The following is a 22,546-nucleotide window of genomic DNA, read 5'->3' on the forward strand; positions in this document are numbered from 1 at the left end:
ATTGTTGCCATTTAGAAATGTTTTAGAATGTATTGCTCTTTCGTCAAATATGTGCAACTTTCCATACGTTGCAGTTTTAGTCTTTATTTCACACACTTTCATATACATATTGCCTGTATGGATACACTGGGAAACCTGGTGTTTCCTTGAGCGTGGTATTCTACGATTTCCTTGTTGGCTTCCCATAGGACAGAGGCATTTGATTCACCAGTATACAAATGAAGATGTTGCTGCGAGTGGCCCTCTGAATCAGCAGGGCTCTTCATATGCTACGTTGCCCTGTGGAGTGACGTCAAGTTCAGCACTTCAGGTGACACAGTCCCAGCCTGGCTCCCAAGCACCCAGACATGTCAACCAGATAGATGCCAGTAAGTCCTTCGTCACTGGTGAACAAGTCTATGAAGAAGCACACTAAAAAATTTATGCAGCATCAGGAGCCATGCAGGTATGTGCATTGTGGCCTTATCTTCAGAGAGCCAGTGTGGTGTAGTGGTTAAGAGCGGTAGTCACGTAATCTGGGTAAGCGGGTTCGCGTCTCCGCTCCTCCACATGCAGCTGCTGGGTGACCTTGGGCCAGTCAGACTTCTTTGAAGTCTCTCAGCCCCACTCACCTCACAGAGTGTTTGTTGTGGGGGAGGAAGGGAAAGGAGATTGTTAACCGCTTTGTGACTCCTGAAGGGGAGTGAAAGGCGGGATATCAAATCCAAACTCTTCTTCTTCTTCAGCCCTGTATTTATTTATTGGCACCATAGACAATCTGCGTTCCAACCACCCTGTCAGCTCCTTTGCTACCCACCACTTTTCTTCCTCTTTCCATCAAAACACCCCTGTTTTAACCCAGGCATTTGATGGCTGAAAGATGCTGCTCCAGGCAACCCTGGCATCATGGGCTGAGAGAATGTGATTGGTTTTAGAATGGTTTTAATTATTTGTTTCCTGCCGAAGGCACCTTTGGGAGGAAGGCGGGATATAAATGTAATAAATAATAATTACCAGGCGGCATTGGCCCATGGACCTAATTAGGCCTGCCAAGCCATTTCTGGCAAACTGCACCCAATTTTCAAGACCCCATTATATGACATCAGATGCAGGGAAATGGCTGCAGAGGCCGAACCATCAGGAGCACACTCCAAATTCTTCCTTTGCGGACACTTTTTGAAATTGGCCCTTTTTTCTGTTGCCCTGAACTGCAGAGGAAGAAGGTGCCAAATTCAACAAGCACTGGATTTGGGCTGCAAAGGAAGTATCGGTAGCAAGAGCATGCTCCCAGTTCCCTCTTTGCAGCTGGGGCTGGAATTGAAGAGTCAGGACTGCAAAGGAAGGCTCTTCTTTTGCAGCCCCTGCTTGAACTTATTACTGCTGCTGCTGCTGCTGCTGCTGCTTCTTTTATGAATCACTTCCTATGAAGCATCTCAAAGCAATTCCACACGACACAAGGTTATTGGTGGGTTGGCCACTTCCATTTCTCACTTTTTAAAAATTCTCCCCCCACAAGCATACCCTTTAGTCTGGCATCCCTATTTCCTGTCTGGCCAGTCAGGCATATGTCAGGTATATGGAACTGCCTTACAGTATCATTACTCCAGTTAGCCCAGTATTGCTTGCTCTGACACGTGGTGGCTTCCCAAGATCTTCAGACTGTCCTACTACTGGTGAGTGACTCTTTTTACTGGAAGGGAAGAGACTTTGGGGCTGTCTGAAAGCAAAGCATGTACTCTCCCCCCACTAACCCAAAGACACATGCAAAGCCCTAGCAGTACAGCACCTCATGCACAGATATGGCCTGAGCAGCTTTATTTCCCATCTAACAAATGACTAAAAATGAGTTAATTGAGAACATATATTCATGAATACCACCCCATGCATTTCTACAACATATCATGATTTTCACTTACAAAAGTTATTTTTTAATTTACTCTAGTGGAACATTTAGAATATAATTGAACAAAGGAGATATGCAATCATTAGGACTAATATTACCATCCATCGTGATGCTTTCTTCACTGCCCTGGCTCCTGTGTAGATAAAAAAAGTGCTTCCAAAATGCAGAAATTTTTAGGCATCCAGAAAATTGGTATCTGGTACACATGTACTAGGGAAGTCGGAAAATTAAGTCAGAAAAATAAGATAGTGTTGCATCTAATGGTTTGTATAGCAGCAAGAAGTGGATATTTGTAAAGTGCTGTTGCATCTAATACTGTACTTCACACACAGCCAGAGAAATACTAACCCCAGGCATCAATGGCACACAATCTCCTCTCTACTGGCCTCCACTGGCAGAGAGGAGCACCACAGAGAGATAGTTCCATCCACCTGAAAGCTCTAGAATGGGGCATTTAGAGGTGGGCCACTCTGGGTTCAGAGTCCTGTGGATCCCCCAACGGACCCACTCCTCAGGCTCCTCACATACAGTAAGCCAGCCTGGCACTGGCACAGTAAATACTGGGCAGGGGGAGACACACCCCACTGCCTGGTCCTCTTCTCTCCAGCTCCTTCTTAGGACTGCTCTTCCCCTTACCAACTACTTACAGTGGGGAAGTTTGCTTACTTCTTATAGGTGTGCTCAAGTGTAGTGCAGTAATATACAGACAACCACGACTTGCTTTATCTTACTCTGGGGCTGCTGTGCTGCATACTGGATTCAATAGCTGCATACTTCCATCCAAGAGCTGCTGCAGTTTTGTTACTACTTTCTGGTTCCTAGAAGCTGAGGGTCTAATTTATCCTCCGTCTTCAAAGTTTATTCACATTAATGATGTTTTTCCAAAGAGGGCAATAAAACATTTCACCACCCCCTGTTTCTGCTTCTTTGGCATTATTATCCTTTTAAAAAGTCTAAATCAAAGTATGATAAAATAAAATCCAAAAATAATAATATTGAAGTCTATAGGGTAGCTCACAAGGCCAGAGTCCAGTACAACAGACAACAGTTAATCCAAACATTAATCTGCTTATGAATTAAACATTGAATAAATAGCCACCAATCACAGTAAATATTTCTACTGTTACACAAAAAGATCTGATTACACTGAACTGAATTTTGCCCAATTTATTATGTAACACCTAGCATCTCATTTCCTTCTTTTAGGGAAAAAAAATTTCTCTCTTTTTTTAAATGGAAAACTACCTTGCTTTTAAGCCCTATTGTTGTATACAATTTCACTCTTTGAAATTGATGCACATGCACACACACACACACACACACACACACACACACAGACACTCAACACATGAAACTGTAGTTTTAGCTGTTTGGCTACAGTTTATCCCACAATGACAAGCAAACCCTAAAATACACTGTAGCAATCTGATATTATGGGGTTAAATGAAAAACCACTCATAATAAAGGGCTGGAGGAAGACCCTATACTTAAAACTTTCTCTCTCCATTTCTCCTTGATGTATTCCAGCAATAAACAGCCATACATTTACAATAGAGTGAGTATAAAAACATAAAAAGAGCTCTGCTGAATCAGGCCAATGGCCCATCTAGTCCAGCATCCTGTTGCCACATTAGCCAACCAGATGCCTGTGGGAAACCCACAAGCATTACATGAGCCCAACTACACTCTTCTTATGTTATCCAGTCAGCAAGTATTCAGAGATAGACTACCTCAGAATACTAGTTGCTGGGGAATGCAAGCAGTACTGGAGGTAATATATAGCCACACTGCGACTAATTTTATTAATGTATGAAAAGGTGCTGCTATCGAAACATACACATTTTGAAGTGGATGTAAACAAATAGTATATGAAAATTGCAAATATCAAAATATGCACTCAATCCTTGGATTGAAAATGGAAATCCTTAAAACTTAAAATCTGAAAACTATACCGCAAAAGCAGGGAAGACACAGAAACCCTCTAGATGGGTGGTGTGGGTGGGTGTTCTGCAACATGTCATTGATGCAATAACTGTGCCTTAATGCTGGATTCTTATAGGGCCATCCACACATCATTCTGCTTTATTACCTATTTTGTGAAGCTTCCCCACTGCTCTCACATTATTGCCACTCAGAGAATGCACAATAAAACACTGCATGTGTAGTTTCTGTAGGTGCAACCCGTGACCCTGACTTTCAGGGTTCCTGATCAGAGCCACTCAATTCAAAAGGTATACTGGGCATGCATGAGGTCAGGGCCACTAGGCAAGGCATCATCCCATGGAGTCCTCTGTACATGTTCAGTAGTCGTGGTCATAAGCCCTGCCCAGCCCTGAAAACAGGACACCTGTACTTCACTCTGTCAAAATGAGAGGACTAAAAGGTGCCAAAATGGCCAAGGTATTTCAGTCACCTTTCCCCATGCATTCTCTGGTCACATGGCAGTGGAGCAGGGCTGTGCATCCCTGCAGCTGCTTTCTCTAGAACTCCATGAATTTTAGAAAGATTTGAAGGGGAAGCTTTTGTGTGACACCTCCTGTGTGGGACTGGGACTCCCAATCACATGGAAGATCATACATGTGTAGGGATGTATGTATGCTACTCTTTAGGTCTTTGTCAAATGCTCAAAATTCAACTAAGCAGCTAGAGTTTTGCAAACACAGCCCAAGTGCCCAGCTCCATGGAAGGTCAAGACTCATGGGGAGTATCCAAACATCCAATACAAAGCAGAGAGCCCACAAGACCAAGACCTTGGTCAGCTCCAAGGGAGCACTACAGGATGAAGCATCCTCCTCATAAGGCAGCTATAGAGAATAGTGTCTCTGGTGGTTCCCAAACATTTTTTGGCTATGGACCACTTAAAAATTGCTGGGGGCCTTGGCAGCTCACTTAATGATTTTTCCACTTGCTGTTATGTGTTAGATTCTGTATTATTTTTAATTTTATTTGCATTGCTTTTTTTATTTCTTATGCATTATATTGTATTAAACTTTGAATTTCATAGACTTTCTCTCTCATCCCTGTCAGTCACCTAACATCAGGTGAATCTACTCATGACTGAAGTAGTGCACCTTGCATTTATCACAAAATTTAAACAGCATTGAAGTCATGCAAGCTGCGCTTGCAAAGGAACAATTGGGTGTGTCATTTAAAGTTGGCGGCAAAGCAAGCCCCCAATTACTCCATTGCAAACACAGCTTGCATTCGGTAACATTTAAATTGAGTGCCAAATGCAAGCCACATTGCTCTCAGCAGACAGTGGATCCACTTGGGAGTTCCAATTAGGAGTTCCCAAGTGGATCCAACCCTAGCAGTGTGGCTTACAAAAGCCTACAAAAGTCTGGCTTCGCCAGTTTTCTTTTTAGAGCAGCTCTTACTGATTTGACTAGCTGATATTTTAGTGTATAGCTATTATCAGCATCAGATGCAATATGTTTAATACGGGATTCAGATTGTATTGTTCTTTGGTTTTGTTGCTGTGACCTGCCTTGTGTTTTCAAATAAAAAGTGAGCTGAACATTTTTTAAAAAGTAAACATGCAAGCAAAATTAAATACAGACTTTGGATAACAGGATGAGAAAAGCAGTGCTGAAATCATGCAGCCAGTTTTCTTAAGTACAGATGCTGCTAATCTAGATTTTGGCTATGTTAGAGACTTTCCTCTTGAACAAGACTCAATGTCCTGTCTTCTGGTGATTCCAATAAAGACTCCTCTAAATTGAGGTGATTGTGGTAATGGATCCAGTGCTCTCCCTTGATTTCCTCCCTCTTGCCACTAGCCAACCTGTGCGTTTAGATTATGCAGACAAGTATATGAAGAGGAGCAGAACAAGCTGGGGGTTAGGGCCCAGTGGAGCTAGAGACATGGGATGGACAAAACAGCAGTGGTGACAGCCAAACAATAATCTGTAGCTGATGGCATCACCTGAGACAAGCTTGTGGTCCAGTTTTGAAGCATATAGAGGTACGGGCAAAACAAGAGATTAGCAGCTCCACTCAGAGATAAATTGCTCAGACTGAGGATGCCAAGACTATGAGAGTTCCCTCTGTCTCCCTGGGCCACCTGATTCCTCTGGGCTCCTTGGCTGCACTCTTCCTTCTGTCAGGGTCTGTTTGGAGTCCTGCTGTGAAGCAACAAGACTCTGCTAAATCAATCCCTCCACCTGTCAGCTGGCCTTCTAATGCAGAGAGCAGGGTTCCCGTTCTGTGATTTGGTTTCATTGAATGACTGCTAGACTGGAAAAAGGGAAAATATGAGCTTCCCAAAATGGGAAGCATGAGTCGCTACCCAGGGCACTACAGTCAATTTGTGGCCATTGTTTTTAAACTGCATTGTGTTGCTTTAGTTCTCCAAATGATGAAGTTTTTCTCCAGGCATGTTCACTAGATTTCTTTTGATAAAGAGAAGCCAGAAACAATCCTATGGTTGTCTTAAATTCATTTTATTTCTCTTTAGATAATGTGGCAACATGCCTTGCTGACTTTAATGGAACTCTGATTCAGCCCAGATTCACAATGCTGGAGGCTGATGGGAAGGTGAAGCAGCCCTCCCTTATTTCAACATTTCTGGTACTCTTCACACTTGCTACCTGTGAACCAGATCATCAAGTGGAAAGGCAAATAAAGACCAAAGAGCAAGCCCAGCAAAAGGGCCTCTGCTGAGAGGAGCACCAGCTGCATTATATGATTATTCTCTCAACTCATTACTTGCTGGCATTACTGCTTTGGGGCCATTGTCCAGCCAGCTTCAAAGCTGGCACCATGACATTTTACATGACAGGCATGGCCAGCCTTCGGAAAAAGGCTGTAACTAGACTTCATCTGCAATTCCCAGACAAAAAGGCAAAGCAGCTGCTTGTGTATCGGTGGTAGAGCTAGACTTGGAAATGACATGTGAGGGGGTGGAGAGAGAGGCTGCGTTATAACAAAGCTGGTATTTGCTTTGGCTCACTTCACAAAAGAAGCCAAAGTAGACAGCAGAGGTCCAGCCAATTGTGCCCCTCCCACCTTAGCCACCTTAAGGCCACTGTACACAGGATTTACCATAACATCAATAGATTGCATTACATCTCATATGCCCTTTGGAGTGCCGTATACAGAAAGCTACTCGATTGTAAAATAACATTAACAATTGGAACCATTGTTGTCATTGTTTTCCATTTTCCCAAAAGAACTTGTCTGTGAAGCTGAGGATCCCAACCAGCTTAAGCTCTTGTGCATTTTGCTCAGGCTTATTTGCACTTCTAAAACTAGCTGCCGAACAATTTTGTATTATCGTTTCCTTTTGCAAGTATCCTTCGAAATGGAATCCAAGGTGGCAGGATAAAGAAATAGGCAAAATTTGAGTAAATGTATTTCAACAAAGATAAGTATAAAATTCTGTACGTAAGTAAGAAGACTACGATGCACAAATACAGGATAACTGATGCTTGGATTGACAGCAGTACATGTGAAAAGGATATAGGGCATTTAGTAGGCCACAATAATTAAAAAAAAGGACTCAGTTGTGTGACACAGCAGCATAAAAAGGCTAAAGCAATCCTCAACTGCATCAACAGAAGTAGTCTCCAGGTTATGAGAAATAACAGTACCACCTTTTTCTGATTTAGTCAAGCCTGACCTGGAATATGGTGTCCAGTTCTGAGATCCATATTGAAAAACTGGAATGTGTCCAAAGAAGATTGAAAAAGACGGTGAGACTAAGACCTGTAATGAAACATTGAGGGTGTTTGATTTGTTTATCCTGGAAGCGAGACAAATAAGAGATGATATATCTGCCAACTTTAAATAAGGACTGTCACATAGATGAGGGACCAAATTTATTCTCTGTTGCTTCGGAGGATTTGACCCGCATCAACAGGGTCACATTACAATAAAGGGGGTTTAGAATAAACGTTTTGAAGCACGTAGTAGTGGTGTGAGCTTTTTGACAGTATAAAAAGGCTGCCTCAGAAAGAGTTGGATGAGAGTCCTTAGTTACAAGTTTTCCAGCAGAGACTGGATGGCCACCTATCAGGGATGCTGAAGCAGTGCATTTTCTGCATCACCAGGAAGTTGGACTAGATGATCTCTGAGATACATGCCAATGCTGTGGTTTATTTTTAATATATAATAATATCCTGGTTACATAGGCCAATGTCTTTGAAACAGAAAGCCGTATCTGAATAGAGAATCTCCATAAGCTCAATTTCGTCTGGAAATAGATATCAACAAACAGTCTATTTCAGTCCTGTCACACGGCAAGTTTACATTACATACAGACTGCTAGCATCAGTCACCATGTGGTGAGTTGCCATGTATGACTCCCTTTTTACATTTGGGGTCTATTTCCGAAGAGAGGAGAAGCGAGAAGCAATGCACCATGTGGCTGACTGTTGCTAGCAGTTTCATGTTTCTAGTTTGTATGTTGATAGCTGCAATTACCACATGTGTGGGTTCAGCCTGCGAAGCACATGGCAAACCTTCTGGTTTTCCCCCTGAACGAGAGGCTTGTTTGTTGCCTCCTCTTAAACATAGTCTTCCATGAGAAGCAAGCAGTGAAGTAGTCCCATGTGGGGGGAAAATGCATTTCAGAAAGTCATCTAGTGGAGCCGGCAGATGACTGAGTGATTGCATCCTCTGCCATATCCTAATGTGCAAAAGGCCTTGCTGGTGTTAGACACAAGAGTAGACAGGTAATTAAATAGACTGATAGACCTTGGGTTTCTCAGAGAACAACAGTATCAAGCAAGACATTAACTCAGAGAAATTGGATTCCATTCCCACATCCCAACAATAAGGACACTGAGGCTCTGAGGCCCCCTCTGTTGAAATGTTATTTGTGAAGCTTTGACATGAGAAGTAACTCCCTTTAAGCCACATGTCAGGAAACTGAAATCAGTGGGTTACTAGATAAAAAGGACTGGCAGGATCAACCACATAGTGAATAAATTTCAGCTACTGAATTCCAGCCATTTTCAATGCTGTCAATAAAAAAAGTAAAACTTGTTAACAGCAAGGTCTACATAGACATTTGCTCAGAGGTAAATTCCATTGGAATATACTTTTGAGTACACAAAGGGAAGATTTCAATTTTAAAAGATTTCATTGGACTGGGGCAGGGAACCTGCGGCTCTTCAGATACTGCTGGGCTGCAATTCCCATCATCCATGGCCTTTGGCTATGCTTGGTGTGGCTAATTGTAGTTGGAGTCCAACAACATATGGGAAGCCACAGGACCCCTACCTCTGCATCATAGCAAAGGTGTGGAAGTAAAAGAAGGACAATTTAGACTCGGGTCTTGATGATCCCAAGTAGCTTGTTTGGGGGGTTGTTTTGGAATTCCATAGCCGTTGTTGTTGTTGTTGCTGCTGCTGCTTTTGAATAGATTTTAAAGTGCAATGCCAAAACAGTGCTCTTTTAAAAACATGTGTTGTGGTTGTTTCATGTGTCCCAGAGGAACATAAAGGGATAAAAACATGTGGTTTCCAACACTTAGGTGATGGGTGGTGATTCCTGCCCTCCCCATCCCAAATGGAACTCCTGCTCAAAGGTGGAGTTCCACTGCAGCTGGGACATACTAGCCTTCCCCAACCTGTTGCCCTCCAGATGTGTTGGACTACAACTCCCATCAGCCCTCGCCAGTGTGGCCATAACTCCTCGCTCTGGAGATTCCCATCTGGCTTTATTCATCCCTTTGACCATGCTTGCTGGGGGCCAATGGAATCTTGAGTCCAACAGCATCTGGGGAGTCATTATATTATTAATTGCTTTGAGCTGCTTCATGGGAAGTGATATTATTATTATTATTATTATTATTGACATATATTGAGATGAGAAAGTAATTAGGCGTTCTGAAGTGGTGCAGTCCTGGATGGACTGTTACCATCTGCAATTTTCTTTTCTTTTTTTCTTCTTTAAATTAGCTTTTATTGAAGATTTTCTTGTGTTACAAAGCAAACAAATAAACAAGGAAAAGTACATATAGTGTCTCCATATTCAATCCATAGAGTATTTTTCAGTTTGTTTACATTCAGTCAGAGACACTATTGTCATAGACATTGTGCAGTTGGGGACAGAGGGGAGAGGGACAGTGACCTATTCCCCCCAATAGCATACAAATCAATATGACTAATCTGACCCAACACCCTGCCCCCAATACAAACAAACCACACTGCAACCAACCAAATGCAACCAACCAAGTTCCAAATTCTCACAATACCAATTAATTAAAGGACCTACCTACATGATGCCGACACAAAAATCCTGCATAAACATCATGTGCATTTTTCTAAAGTATAAAATTTGACCCCTTGGCTTAGCTTCTACTTTTTAATTTCAAACCTACAGTATTCTATAAATGAACCAGCAGAGGGAAGCACATCCCAGCTAGTATTGTTAATCCAAGCAACTCATATTTGTTATAATAGTATGCATGTAGAAAACACAGAGAGAAGATGTGATCAATTACATTTAGGAAGGGGGAAGGTATATGGTGGAGGTGAGACAGTATCAATACTGTGCCATGTATCAATCTTTCAAAGAATGAAACATGAACCTAATGCAAGTCCATCATTGCATCAGTAACAGCAATTTTGACATATTTTGTGACAGTTTTTCCATGCAAGAAAATTTATCTAAAATCCAGTTTTAGATAAGAGAGCCGAAATCTTTCTTCACAATGTTTACTACTATACTGCATATTGAATGGTTAGGGGTAATGGTGGAATTGTTATACAGAAAACCACAACAATTTATTTACAACTTACATACCTTGGAATCGGTTCAAATTCTTGCTAATGAGAATGGGGAGAATTGAGCCAATATCAAGCATAATCGGTTTCCCATTGTGCTATATAGGGTGCTACTACCTACTCCCAACACTATTGGTTAAAATAAATAAGCATCATTTCAGATCAAAAATAATCAGATGAAAGAAGATAAATGCATGGATTGGTTTTCTTTTGAGTAGAAGTGGTGTGGTTCTCTCTAGGCAATGTAAGTCTTTCAGGCATATGAATGCTGCAACACTGAAAATCCTTAAGTTGTAGGTTTAGGAGCAGGGAGTATTTTCAGTATGTTGTGTAATATATTCTTATAGACCCAGTTCAGACATCATGGACTCATCTTGAGAACTGTGTCCCAGTGCCATCGTGTCTGGTTATTAGACTCTGTCAAAGGAATCCAAAGCAACATCTGCAGTAGTGGAAGCTTGTTGCACAACAGATGGTTCTTGTGAAGCAGCTGGTTCTTGTTGTGCAATATGCTGCACAACAATATTTGGTAATATGCTTGTGTTTTTCCTTATGTGGCAGCTGACTCTTGTTGAACATCAGTTGATCCTTGCTGGGGAAGCCATTATATTGTATTTCCCATTGTTCAGCAATGTTCCATCAGCACACATATACCACTAATTGACTTTAACTTGGCGCTACATTGTACACAAGCCTGTGTCTTTTGTATTTTATATCATTTTATTATTCACAACTCTGACAGCTTGTGAGAAGTAGCCTGAGTAAATCTGAGTTGTTGGGGAGTTGAGAAGCCAGGACAGAGACTGTTACAAGAGGATCCAGAATGTAAGCTAAACTGAAAGCAACAAGGCTCAAAACAATAACTTTTTCCCCTCTTCCAAACTCACAAAAGGAATATAAAATGTACGGTTGCAAACCTTTTCAAATTGGATGAAACATGTGAGTTTTAGTCAGTTGGTTAAATGTGCATATGGGTAAAAGCAAAGAGCTGTATTTAATGGTGCCTTTGCAAAAAGAACTTCCACCCACCCAATTTCCACGTGTCCCCTGACCTAGTGCCACCCTCTGCATGTTCCATTCTGTTCTGGAGGGTTACGCAATCCTCAGGTTCCAGACAGTTAAGGTAACAGTGGGGACATATCAAGTGCCACACTAGTACTTTCCACAAAGGCAAAGCTTGGATACAAACTATGGCTTTTCTCAATTTAAATTGATAGATTAATAAGTCATCTAACACTCATATGATATACAAATCCCAACACAATTATTTTATGAAGTTAGAAGCACTTTTTTGTTCTTTGAGAACCACCTCTTTTATGATGGTGCATGCCCTCTGCACTTTTTATAACAGGGTTGTGAAAACTTTCCTAGGCCAAGGGCTGCATTCTCTCCTGGGCATCCCTCTGGGAGCTGGTTAGTGGGGCCAGGTTTGCGGGGAAGACCAAAGGCAAAGGTGGGTGCGGTAACGTATGTGTTTCCTTTTTTTGCACAGTAGGCTACATTCCACTCTCCACACCTCTGTGCATCCTCCATCAAGGCAAGCAAGAGGTCGTACCACAGCTCCAGGAAACATTCCAAGCAGCCCAAGAAGAAGGTGGAAAAGGGCAATGAGGGGAGAGAGAGGCCTGGAAAAAGCCAGGAGGAACAGATGGAGGAAGCTGTGGGGGGTGGGGCTGCATTGGGCTACTGGCCCTGGGGTTACCCATCCCTGTTTATATTTTTAAAACTCCACTGCCCAGAGAGGCCACCTTTTTAGATTAAGCCTACAATTTCATGGGTTCTAGAAGGGCACCCCAAGGTTTATGGGGAGCACTGGATCTTTGGAGAGGGAGATCTATTATCAGATCCACCACTGTTTCCAATTGGATGAAAACAGGGTAGTACAAGAGCACTTCTTTATCCTCAATTCCAATGGGCTCCTCCCCTCCCACATCCTAAGACAGCAGCCTAGAAGTTTTTGAATCTAACCAATTAAGTTGACACACTATGCACCATAGCAGTGACTAAAAAAATAATGTTGCATAACAGGTATCTATCTTCAGGTATGTATACTGTAGCATACACATACCTTTATTTCTAAAAATAAAAGCCAGGGATTGTAAAGCCCCCTGATTTATTAACATACTATTTTCGTAGTGCTTATGAAAGACCAAAAAGAGAGGTGTTCTTCAGTTCTGTTCATTATTTTTTTTTACACAATGTTTTTATTAACTCAGCAAGCCACTAGAGAGCAGCAAAACATGAGCTACTCACAACAGCAGCATATCTTTAATGACACAATCATGTAAACGTAAGCTTGTGACACTTCTGGTATTGTAAAAAATTGCAATCAGCCAAACAACAAAAAAACAAAAACAAAACACACTCACAACAGTCTGTGTCATCTGGTTTATCATTTATCTTGATGATCAAGCCTCATGTATACCCTGCCTTTGAATCTGAGTAGTCCTGTCTCAAAGGCATTGTAATCATATTTGGTCCACATCTCACAAGGGAAGATTTACCATCGCTGAATGGGAATAGTCATACTGTGAAGAGATTGTATTTCCTACTTTTATTATATTTGTGGGAAATGAGTTGAGCACAGTGTGCATCCTTCAATCAACACAGGGCCTGGTCCACAACAACAACTTCTTAATTCCACCCTTCCTCCAAAATGCTCAAGGAGGTGTGAGAATCATAAAATTGTAGAGTTGGAAGGGACCCTGAGGACCATCTAGCTCAACCCTCTGCAATGCAGAAATATGCAGCTGTCCCCTATGGGGATCGAACCTGCAACCTTGGCATTATCAGCACCATGCTCTAACCAAGTGAGCATGTTTCTCCTTCCAATTTTTATTGTCACAAGAAGCCTATGTGGTAGGTTATGTTGAGAGAAGCCCAAAGTTACACAAGCACCTTGCAACATTGTTGGGTGTTGCAATGACTCTTCCAGGGCCAAAGTCTAGAAAGCACGGGCATAAGCAAGCTTTTCTTGCTAGGTGGGGCTGCCATATTTCCTGGCTTGGCTTCAAAGGAATGAACACAGAGGACAAGAGTAGTCCACATGCTCCTGTAGGAATGTTGCTATAGGAATAAAAGAGCAATAAGCACAAATGTTTTTTGAGTCTTGAATACTAAGAGCAAAGACAGATAATTCTAAACCAGAATTTCAAAGCCTTTGAGAATAATGCTCTTGCAAGTATAGTCAAAACTAAGCTGGGTAAACATACTAATCTTCTATACTTCCCTTCGCCTGTAATGTTTCTACAGTAGTTATTCAAAACATTGATCACAGATGCAATGCCAACAACAGAATACCTTTCCCACTCCAGTGTCTATTATCTGATGTAGAACGCCATAAAAAGCTTTTTGTGAAAACTGCCAGCTTACATTATTTACATGCCTCTTACTAAGAACATGCAGCATCTGCTTTACAAATGACATTCCACATGTGTCACAGAACAACTTTATACATAAAGTATTTCCTTTCTGTTTTTTTTTATATAAGGGACAGCCTGGCTTCATTCTTTTTATTATTATTTTTGGCAGCAAAATGATGGCTTGCATTCACAGAGATGAATCTGTTCACTTGACAAAGAGAAATTCAACAGGAACATTTTTATTCCGTTCTCTGTAATGCCCATCCAGATATACGCATATGTGGCAACAGGCTGAGTAATGTAGAAATCATCATGAAAACAGATTGTTACTGCTGATTACCTGAAGAGGAGGGAAAGATACTTGGTGTAATTCATTCCCGCAAACAAGTGATCGGGGTGTCAGAGCTGACAACGCCAACCTGCCTGACAGAGCTTTTGTGGCATAGGTGCAAAGAGGTTCCTTACACACACAACATCTGTAGCAAACTTCTGTGTACAAAGGGGAAACCAAGCAAATAAAATAAAGGATGCACATGCTAAGGTGAGGAGAAGGCTGGTAAAATGTTGAATGGAGAGAGCTGTATGCAATACCTATGGCCTGCACTGGGCACCCTAGAGGGAGTGCAGTGGATGAGCCTGTCTCATTGACAGTGTTGAAATGAGATTCAACTACCAGTCTGGCCAGATTCTGTACCTTGACCAGCAGCAGGAAGGGAACACCAAATTGTCCCTCGCCTTAGGTAGCAAAATATATTGGGCCACCCCTGAAGTCAAGTGAGTTGGAACTCATCAATACAGGCCCTGCTCAGTAGTCCACAGTTACTGTATTCAGTATTGTATGCTCAGAATCCTGTTGCTCTGAGGCAAGTAAATAACTCAACAGGGAGTGGCAGCTACTAATGTAATGTATGTATTAGGAGTGGAGTAGTGTTACACCTGAGGAGTGGGGTGAGGAGCTAGAGATACATAGCTGTTGTTGTTGGCATACCTTCCTTCATCCATAGATCTCAGAGCAGTTCACAACATAAAATTACAATATAAAAACCACAAAATACATAATAAAATTAAGAACAGCATCAAACCAATAATGGATACGGGTGTGTGTTTCCCCCATGCCCCATCCATGACAATCAGAATGAATAAGTGGGTTCTGTTAAATATTTCATTTCCAAATTCATTCAGCAGCTGATGGCTGCTTGCATTGACAGCCTGATTAGCACCTACACCTTGATTCCAAGTACCTACAGCTTTTTATTGGCATCCATCTGTCTTGAGAGACAGTGGAGTGTGCCTCTGGGGCTGAGGTCAAAGTGCTGGAGAATCACAGCGCCTGCTGTGGCTACAGAGACACTTGTAATTGCTGCCTGTTGCATTCGTAAAGGTAAAGGGACCCCTAACCATTAGGTCCAGTCATGACCGACTCTGGCGTTGAGGTGCTCATCTCGCTTTATTGGCCAAGGGAGCCGGCGTACAGCTTCCGGATCATGTGGCCAGCATGACTAAGCTGCTTCTGGCGAACCAGAGCAGCGCACGGAAATGCCGTTTACCTTCCCACCGGAGCGGTACCTATTTATCTACTTGCACTTTGACGTGCTTTCGAACTGCTAGGTTGGCAGGAGCAGGGGAGCAACGGGAGCTTACCCCGTCGAAGTGCCAACCTTCTGATCGGCAAGTCCTAGGCTCTGTGATTTAACCCACAGCGCCACCCATGTCCCACTACTGATGTGCAAATACAAATTTTGTGTTGATCCAGAAAGGACAACAACTTTGGGCAAAAAAAAAAAAAAAGCTCAACACTTTTTCTGTTCAGATTTTCACTATTTGAAATATGGCAACCCTAACTTCCAACGAAGCATGCAAAGGATTACAACCTTTGTTGACCTTCAGCAACAAATGCCAGGTCGAACACACTCATGGATTCACAAGTAACTCTTGGGCTGTGGGCTTAACTGTACTTGTATCAATACTTTTTAGTAGCTTTTTAGTAAATTATTCCAGTGAAAGGGGGTTAGTTGACCGGGTTTGATATATAAAGCTTAAACTACAAATGACTAGAAAATTGCAACCATGAGAAAATCCTGTATACAAATTAATTAATAATTACATAGCTAACACTGAAGCCTTTGTTCAGTCCAATTTCCCATTATAGATCAATGGACTTCAGCCTTGGGGCCTCAGGAAGTGAACAATATGTCTTCAAAAGAGGATAATTATGAAATAATTACAACCTCATAGCAATGTTCAGTCTAGACAAAATAGCTGCAGCATAAAAGACCAGAAGCAGTTTCTAGACTTACACGGTTCTGAGATAATAGTTCAATTATACAAAATCTGACAAGCTGTTTTTTAGTCATTTAAAAATGTATACTGAAGAATTTTTTCCCTTGCCTTGATTCCAAGCAAATTTTCTTAAAAGCAAGTTCCATCAAAATCAGATAGTACTTACTTTAAATGAAATGTGTTTAGATTCAAGCTGGAAATACAAAGAAATTATCTTCCAAAGTGTGGTTCAAGTGCCTTGCAGGCTTAAGTCAGACATTTTTCATATGCTGGCAACTACAACACTGGTTCTTGTATGCAATATTTCCAAGAAATATCTTGTTGCTTCAATTAGTGCACGAAAGCAGTGATTGGTCTTAACTTCATTATCATAGCATTTTCGAGTCTCTCTCTTGTGGTTGCTAGCACCACTTGCAAATCTTTTACTCATGCTTAGATTAGAATCTAAAAATAAAAATAAATCTTCAACTGGATAAACTTGGGCTTCTGTAGCTGCCACCACACACTGACTTCCTTATGCCTTTCTTGAGGGGCAGTGAGACCCTTCTGGCTGACTCTGGGGTTTGGAGATGAAAATCCCTGACTTTGGGTTTCCCCTAGACGGTTGGCATCTGCACATTTTTGGCCTTTTCCCCCTCACAGGACCCTTCTTAAGGCACTGGTAGTGGGCAGAGCAGGGGAGACTCTGTGGTCACAGCACCAGACTGGGCTTTTCAACAAAGAACAAATATTTTCTTGACTATCTACAGGTAAAAGGATTTTAAACACAGAAAAGGAAAACACCACCAGGCATAAATAAAATAAGACAAAACACAGTTCCTCTGACCCTGAACTGACCCCCTATACTGGATGAGGTCCAACCTGGCCTCCTGCTTTCTACAGGTAGTTCTGGATCCCTCCCCACTGCTGCCTTCCTTGATCCCCAAGGCTTCTCTCTGCCTGTGGGTAATTTACAGTGCATGCTGCAGGCACCAACAGGGCTCTGTGAAGTGTGAAAGATAGACTTCCCTGCCTGGAAGGGGAGAGGCCAGTGCCAGGCACATGTGCTTGCCTTGCTCTGTCCAAGCCAAGGAGGAAGGAAGGAAGGAAGGAATGGAAGAGACTTGGGAGAGCTTGCTTGCATGGTTTATCAGCCCCAACCGGCCCCCCCACTCGCAGTCTCCCAGGGATTAAAGTGCAGCATACTGAAGAATGACCTGACCTGACCCTTGAGCTAAGGAAGGCTGTGCATCTGGTTGTTGACTCTGGGCCTACTGACTCTGGATTCTTACATGGAAAATTGTGGGGTGCAAGGCCTGGCCAGGGCAAAGGCTTCTTATATACCTGCTGGGATTGACAAGTCATATGACCCTCACCTGAATCTCATAGCTCTCCTGATGGGTGATTTGGTTTGCAGCCACAGTGTGGAAATAAAGGATGAGATTGCCCACCAGATACCAGGCACTCCACTATTCAAACTAGGCCCCAGTATTTTCTTACAATCCCCTTCTCAATGAATTAATCAATTTTAATCTAGCATGTAAATTCTCAAAGCTTTCTTATTTGTTAATTTGAGCAAGTAAACTAATGCTCTCACTTCATTACAAACACACTTGAGCAAACCTGCTCCTCTTCCTTTCACATATATTTTGTTGCCATTTGCAATTCTAGCTGCCTCTGATGAGTTATCTTTTAACTCTTTGTGGGGGAAATTAGCATCACACGTCATGTGCATGGAAGTCGCCGAATCAATTAACCAACTAGAAGGGTTACTGTTAATGGCACCAGTTTTCCTATAACTTGATATTGCTGGATAGTTCTGATGAACTGCAAAAGCATTTTTAGTTTGCTTTCTGTTGCTACCCTGGAACTTTTCTTTATTAGTGCCACTTTGTTTTGTATGATTCCTTGCAAATGAAGCGTTCCCTGCTGGTTACCTGCATTCAGCAACAGGGGTCGCTGTTTGGTAGTACCCGATTGGCTAGCTGTCAGATTCTAGAGCTCCGTGTTGGTGGCTCTTAGGTAATTCACAAAATACAGTCCATTCATAAAACACAGTGTTCATTCAGAAAGCAGTAACATAAATTTCCACTGGTACATATTTGGTGTATATTTCAGCGGTTGAACGCACAGGTTTATGGCCATGCTGTAGTGTAGTGCTTATTCAACTGTGAATAAAAGATGGCTGGGCTCATCAACCTGAGGCTTGGGGGGGCGGGGGAGAGGTGACAAAACTGATTTCCAATAAGTGGCTCTTATTTCCTTGAGTCTATACTCTGAATAGTGACACCAGGGACCTAGAAGGTGCAGGGCTTGTCAGTCCAACCCCTGCACAGGCTCATCAGGGTTGACCTTAAGGCAATTGGAGCAATTGGGCCAAATTGGGCCCTGCGGTCTACTCCTAAGGGGGCCCCCACACCAGCGCAATCTAGATGGATTTTATTTATATCTCTAAGATTTTGCAGACTTTGGCTGTGAACTGCAGCCCTACCCAAAAAAAAAAATCAAGTTGGGCCCCACTGCTTCAAATTGGGCCCCACTGGCTAGCCCTGAGTCTCATAGTTGCTGGGCCCAAGTTGCCCTGCCCTTGCACGAAGTCTTAGATTTGCAATTTTGGGAGAGGGGAGACTGCAGCACTGGTGAGCGGGCAGGCTGGCGAGGCCCCCTAGATTTAGAGGCCCAAGTTGCCCTACTCTCGCATGAAGTCTTGGGTTTGCAATTTTAGGAGAGGGGAGGTTGCCTGCTGGGCAGCGGGCGGGCTGGTGAGGCATCCTAGATTTAGAGGCCCTAGGCTTCAGCCTACTTAGCCAATACATAAATCCGGCACTGAGCAGTGGCTCCTATCTGTTGCCACTGACAGGTAACATTTTCCAGAACATGGAAATAAATGCTAATAACACATCTGCATATCCAAGCTAATATCCAAGCTGCTGTTAAAAAGAAAAAAGCTGGCAACACTAAAGAAATGGCTGGAAAGTAAGACAGACACTGTTTTGCTCCCTTTTATATTTGAACCTTAGAGGCAAAAATATATCAAGTTGATCACTTCAAATCTTTACACGCTGATTCCAATCAGCAGGCCCACTGAGAGTTTCTTAGAAGCCTGACATAAGCATAGAAGTTGGAAGGTAACATTACAAATGTTTTCCAGAAGCACTACATAATATAGGGGATAGTGATTCAAACTTTTAGCAGTTTAACATTTGTCATATTCTGACATTTTTGAAGAAATGCCATATTCCAAGCCCATCATGTTGCTTTGTCAGCTGTCTGGTTTGAGGTGTTTTGCAAAAACAATAAAAATGGTTCTGGTCCATTAAAAATCTAGTACTCAGCATCTGCCAGCATTCTGGGATTTTTGACTGCAATTTATAAAATCCTTGGACCACCACCATCCCTGCCTCCCCTCAAATCCAGTAAGAGAACTAGCAGAATGCCTAAGTAATATATACAGACTTCAAAAATGTAAAGCATGAGGTTATGAGATGTCTTGGCCATGGGCTTTTAAATCTGCATTCAAATACATCTGACAAGCCTTAATATTACCTAGTCAAGGATTTGGCAACACAGAACTGAAAATACAGGCAGTCTGAAAAATCTGACAGCCAAATTGAAAGGAAATCCTTTATTTTAACTCTACAGTAGTTTGGAACCTGGCTCATTGGAAGCATATTCCGACAAGATGGAGAAACTTTTAGAAGAGCCAAGTAAAATCCTGTACATTAGGGCATAAACACATAGGTGAAATTCTTCACATTCAGTTCTCAATAGGTTACTCCCAGATACTGGGAAACTTCCATTCCACTGGGGCAGATAAGCTGCACTTGAAGCTCTGTCATCAAACTTGCTTCATTCATAAACAATGTATGAGGCACCTATTATTTCTAAGTAGCTAATTGGGTGAACATCACCATGTGTGACAAGCTAGTTGTTTGTACATATGGTAGAAAGTGCCACATGGCAGCAGGATTCCACAGTATGTTGTTGCTATAAGGCATCAGCCCACTTTCATTTTGGGTTCCTACATTACCATCTTTGTCTTACAGGCTTCCATTTTATCTGACAATGTTAATTAGGGCAAAATGCGTTTTCACTTCCCACTGAAACAAAATACAGGCAGCGACCATTTCTCGTGAGGGTTGCTTTTCTGGTCCCCGCACACATAGGCAGAGTGCACATAAGCCCTCTTTCGGGTCCAAAAGGACTCCCCCATCACAATCACGCGTCAATTGGACACATGCAAAATCAAGGGAACATTCTTGCCCTTTTGGAGCATTCAGGTTTAACATGTGATGAGAAAGGATGGGGGCACACACATGAGCCACACACCTCAATGTCTGACAACATCAGGAATACTCACTCTACCCCAGCCTTATCATGTTTAGCGCTATCAGTGTTCCCACTTAAAAAGCAACTTGTAAACACATTCAGGCAAACACACTTGCAACCTCCCCCCTCCTTTCAGACTTTTTGCACTAAATACATGTAGGTCAAAAGTGGAGGTGTCACATCTGGCAACACTGGAGCCAACACCCAACCCTCATGTGCCCAGGCTAAATGCATGAAGTGGGATCCTGCTATCCATTCACTGGATATTAAGAACCCAGCAGGGGGTTGTGTGCAACATTTCAACTGGCCTTTCATTTGGTACTACGCATGTAAAAAGGTAAAGGGACCCCTGACCATTAGGTCCAGTCGTGGCCGACTCTGGGGTTGCGGCGGTCATCTCGCTTTATTGGCCGAGGGAGCTGGCCTACAGCTTCTGGGTCATGTGGCCAGAATTAGAGCAGAGCACAGAAACGCTGTTTCCCTTCCCGCTGGAGTGGTACCTATTTATCTACTTGCACTTTTATGTGCTTTCGAGCTGCTAGGTTGGCAGGAGCAGGGACCGAGCAACGGGAGCTCACCCCGTTGCGGGGATTCGAACCGCCGACCTTCTGATCGGCAAGTTCTAGGCTCTGTGGTTTAACCCACAACGCCACCTGTGTCCCTACTACGCATGTAGAGTAAAGCATTTCCCTCTGACTAGAACAGGAGTAGGAAAACCTCAGGTTGAAGATGGCCTTCCAGAGACTTGGGAGTCTCTTCAGGCCATACCACCTGCCCAGGTCCCGTCCCTCAATCACACTATCCATTTTTAAAAAAATACTGTTTTTATCTATTTTCATGGTACAGAAGATAAATTTTGAGAAAACAATTGTCACAACAGTAAACAACAAATAGCTTGTCATGATAAAACCACATGCTTTTATCATGCCACGTGTTAAAGTTTCATTTGATTAATTTTAACAAATTGCGTCACATTTTCCCAAGAGTGCTGGGATCCTTGAGTGTTTCTGCCTGGCTGGAATATGTCTCTGAACTCTGATAATGCCTTCTGAACCTTAACATGGGGGAGATGAGTGCGCAGAGAATCTTGCCAGATGCACAAAGGTAAAATCTACTGTATTTACTCAAGTCTAATGCGCCATCGAATCTAACGTGCACCTCAATTTTCAGAACCTTGAAACTCCCCCAAAAGGTATTTGCTGGCAAATGTAAATGTGCCATTGAATCTAATGCGCGCCTTAAATTTCACAACACAATTTGGCCTCAAAAAGGTGAGCATTAGATTAAAGTAAATACGGTGCATTTGCTGTTCCACTCACTTTTTTATTTTTATTTTTGTCTCTGGTCCTACTCACCCCTAGCAGGTAGGCCCCAGAATGTTGCACAGAAGCAAATGCAGCCCTGAAAAAAGGTTCTCCGCTCCAGGTCTAGAAGGATAGACCTACCTCATCTTCCCCTTTTGTACACCTGTCAGCCTTCAAGTACTAGCCTGGGTTTCCTCAGATGATAAGTGCTCTGAGAGAGCAGGCCCATGCAGAGGCCCAGGACAGGAGTCTTGTTAGAACAAAGTTATAAACTCAAATAAAAAAGCAGCCAGTCCAGTTAACATAAGATGGCAGGGCCCCCCAGACAGCTTCGATCTCTGAGACCCAGTGCAAGCAGACCCAGCTGCACCCACCCCTTCTTGCACAGGCCTGTGAGAAAAAGTAGCTATAGTTTTACTTACTGTGTTTACTCTTTCAAAAATGCACCTTTCCTGGATAAGCCACATCTCTGTTGCTTTCTTCCATAGGGCTGAGGTGTCTTCACCACCCACCCCAAATAAAGTCTGTTGGGACAGGGCTGAGCCCTCCCAGGGCTGGGCCTCACAGGCCTCACAGCAGCAGGCTTCACAGGTAGTGGTGAGCCTCGCCAGGCCTCGCAGTGGTGGTGGCGGGCCTGACTGGGCCTGGTGGCATGTGCCGCGATGAGTGTGATGCCAC

At 42.7% G+C, this 22,546-nt stretch overlaps 1 protein-coding gene across 3 annotated transcripts in view; it reads right to left on the reverse strand.

Moving 5' to 3' along the window:
- NCKAP5 (NCK associated protein 5) overlaps positions 1-22,414 on the reverse strand; it is a 627,572-nt gene extending 605,158 nt beyond the window's left edge. For 2 of the 3 annotated variants that reach the window (XM_081005050.1, XM_081005048.1), the window contains exons 1-2: positions 22,291-22,365; positions 7,503-7,588 (exon numbers count right to left, since the gene is read on the reverse strand). The gene's annotated coding sequence lies outside the window, so the exon portion shown is untranslated. Of the gene's footprint in view, positions 1-7,502; positions 7,589-22,290 lie in introns of all 3 variants that reach the window. The other variant, XM_081005049.1, reaches the window with a different exon arrangement.
- Between the last annotated feature and the right edge of the window lie 132 nt (positions 22,415-22,546).

The sequence above is a fragment of the Podarcis pityusensis genome (genome assembly GCF_964106645.2).
Source record: "Podarcis pityusensis genome assembly, chromosome: 1".
Taxonomy (NCBI): Eukaryota; Metazoa; Chordata; class Lepidosauria; order Squamata; family Lacertidae; genus Podarcis; species Podarcis pityusensis.